The following is a 3,575-nucleotide window of genomic DNA, read 5'->3' on the forward strand; positions in this document are numbered from 1 at the left end:
TCCCCCTCTCCAAACATTCACCAGAAACACTCGTTTGGTTGTAAACACTATCAATAATTTCCCCCATTCTTTATCTGTGCCTAAACTTAAACGTAGATTTCATGAACAAAGTTTCTTTGTTAGACCTGCACACCCGTGGAATTCTCTTCTTTTTACCTATTTTCCAGGTAATTACAATATGTCCGTCTTCAATGTAAACAAGTTCTTGATGAGCACTTCCACTTAAGTAATCCAATTTACCAAATTTACAATTCTAACGATTACTATGATATTGTCCTTTTGTGTACACTCTTTAAAGCTTATCCCCGAGTTGCCTCTGCTATGAGATAAGATACTCTTGTTTTTCATCTTCAAAACAGTTTTTTTTAATAGTAAAAAACTGATAATCGCTTAAATAATATTGGGACCAACGTTATTTCTTAGAAGCAATCTAATACAGTGATTATAAGAGATTACTTGACTTATAAACAAAATAGTTTTCTAACAAGATACTGGGGATGATAAGTTTTTGTTTTTTTTTAAATATATATTAAAAAGTCGAAAAACACCCACGGTGCCCGATCGTAAAAATACGTATAAACATCCTATTTTAATTAATGCAGATTGCTTATTTATTATGCCGTAGAAATACCGTAGGCAACGTAGCGTTAAATTCTTAAAAAAAATAAAAAATAAAAATAAAGAAAACGGCAAAAAACTGACACAAGTGCATGCTGCTGCGATTATGCTTTCTTTCTAAACAGTTCCTTTCTTGTAAGTAAAGAGAAAAATACTCGGAGAAGAATCGAAATCTAAAGACATAATAATATAATACCATATTTCTTCAAACTGGAACATAATTATCAAAGTATACTTACGCAGATAGATATGAAAAGTCTTTATTAAAGTTTGTGCCTATTTCCATTCTATGGAGTCCAGCGCGAACGAGCACCCCACAATTTTATTATACCATCCCTATTTAAGTTAAAACATACTTATCAAAGTATTCTTATGTACATCTATATCAAACACACTTGTAAACGTTTGTTTTTAATTTTTTAATTTTTTATTTCCATACTTTGTGGACCAGGCGAGAACGCAGACCCCACAATTTGAATGAAACACCGTTCTGCCAGATCAAACATACCCATTCCTATGTCTCAATACATCTATCATTATATGTAATCAGTTTTTTAAAATAGTCAACCATATAGGCGCCTGTTCGTGACAAGACACAGACACACACGCGCACACACACACAAACATTCAGCTATATATATATATATATATATATATATATATATATATATATATATATATATATAAGGTTGAACAATATAATGGAAATACTGTGTTCGAAAGTGGGGGACCAGAAATGAACTTGCGCTAGAATGTGTTTACTTTTATATCTTTCCGGAAACAATAAAAAAATATTTTAGTAATTTCTCAATTATTATATGTTTAAACGACCTAATAACTGGTGCTCCAAAGGGGATATCATTCTTTTGTCCAACTACGGTACACACACACACACACACGCTTATATATATATATATATATATATATATATATATATATATATATATATATATATATATATATATATGCGTAAGTAAATGTTATTCAAAGTCTTGGAAGCATCAGTAAGGATTTAAAAACATTGAATTAATTGATAAAACTGTTTTTGGAACACGTTGAAATGCAAAATATTTTACAAAAATAGGGAAGAAAATACGATTCAATGTCTTTCTTATTTTCAACTTTTAAAGCTAAAATATTTCTGATATATATTTCGGACCGTACCAAGTTCATTTTCAGAGATTGAAAGAATTCTATTGCATATTTTTTTCTTGTAATTAAAATCCTTGTATTGTTCAGTTCAAGGCGTGATGTTGTTGTAGATGTCGTTATTGACAAACGCATGTGGTGTAAACGAACTCTACACGTATGGTTTAGGTTTTTAAGCTTTTCTTGGTCTTTTGGCCAAGAAATGCTTAAAAATTTGCTGCATGGGGGAGCAAATAAATACCCTATTTTTGGCTTTTTGGCCAAGATCAAAGTGTAGTATCTGTCCCGGCAGATACTGCTAGCAAAGACCATATGTGGGAGCAACCCCACATATAAGACCTTGGTCAATGTAGAGGCAACCCTTCATACCAATTGTCACTATCCATCTCCCCTACTCCACGGGGAGTTGGTCCCCATTTCCCCTTCACTCCTCATTTTAAAAATGTGCCTTGTGCTTAATTTGCTCGGTGGGGGAGCAAATAAATACCCCCCTTTTCTTGGCCTTTTGGCCAAGATCAAAGTGTAGTATCTGTTAAGGCAGATACTGCAAGCAAAGACCATATGTGGGGTTGCCCCCACATATAAGACCTTGGTCAATGTAGAGGCAACCCTTCATACCAATTGTCACTATCCAGCTCCCATTTTCCACCCAATAGGAGCTGGTCCCCTTTTCCCTCCCCCTCCCTCTCCACATTAAAAATCGGCCTTGTGCCTAATTTGCTCAGTGTGGAAGCAAATAAATACCAACCCCACATATAAGACCTTGGTCAATTTAGGGGCAACCCTGCATACCAATTGTCACTATCCAGCCCCCCTACTCCCCGGGTAATTAGCCCCCATTTCCCCCTTCACTCCTCACATTAAAATCGGCCTTATGCCTCATTTATTCGGTGGTGGAGCAAATAAATACCCCTTTCTTGGCCTTTTAGCCAAGATCAAAGTGCAGTATCTGTTCTTATTACATGCTGTACTTATGTTTGTAACTTTCTGGTATAAAGTGGAGGATCACTTTTCTGTATTAATTTAATGTAAAATGATCACCCACTTTACAACTAGTCAATCTCAAAGCCATTCAAGTCATTCTCCAGATCATTCAACTTATTTTTGAAGGATTCCAGTTATTTTTTTAAGAATTCAAGTCATTCTTAATGCCATTCAAATCACCCTTAAATTCATTAAAGTCATTCTAAGTCATTTACTTTTCATTTGTTTTAGTCATTTCAGCCCATTTTCGGTCATTTTACTTTATCTTTAAGAATTTCATGTCAATCCTACATTGACGTATTCATTCATTCATTACACAAGAGCACGCGACTAATGACTATCGGCCTTGTTTATTTTAGTCCTCACATTCCACGAATGATATTCCCAAGAAAGTGCGAAGAGTTGCTGTTTATTGAGTCGAAATGCATATATCTAACCATATCTATACTAGTTTTGGAGTTGAAAATGATATGTAAAAAACGTTTTATATCAAGTGACTTTATGTCCTGTATAGTGCGATTCTCATAAAACATACAGAGATACCAAACATTAATCAGCGAACAAACAAACAGACAGACTATTCTTTTTTTTTTTTAAAGAAAATCGTGTACTTTATAATTGTTTTTGCGGTTACAAAAATTGCCTTGGTATTTCTCCAACACTTTATACCTCCCAAGAGAACGCACCATTTCTAAGACTAATAATTGGGTACACAGCTTGAATATACCTTATTCTTTCCCTGTGCCAAATATTCTGAAGAATCAGAAAATATTTGCTAAAATATTCGTTTCTTTTATTTCCATACTATCTTCATGGATGGCCAG

At 34.0% G+C, this 3,575-nt stretch overlaps 2 pseudogenes; both read left to right on the forward strand.

Moving 5' to 3' along the window:
• The first annotated feature begins 2,256 nt into the window (after positions 1–2,256).
• On the forward strand, positions 2,257–2,381 carry LOC145243410 (U2 spliceosomal RNA; annotated as a pseudogene).
• A 294-nt stretch (positions 2,382–2,675) lies between these two features.
• LOC145242885 (U2 spliceosomal RNA) lies at positions 2,676–2,813 on the forward strand (annotated as a pseudogene).
• Positions 2,814–3,575: the final 762 nt, after the last annotated feature.

This window comes from Euprymna scolopes, chromosome 2 (assembly GCF_053919585.1).
Source record: "Euprymna scolopes isolate OS-2025 chromosome 2, ASM5391958v1, whole genome shotgun sequence".
In the NCBI taxonomy this organism is placed as follows: domain Eukaryota; kingdom Metazoa; phylum Mollusca; class Cephalopoda; order Sepiida; family Sepiolidae; genus Euprymna; species Euprymna scolopes.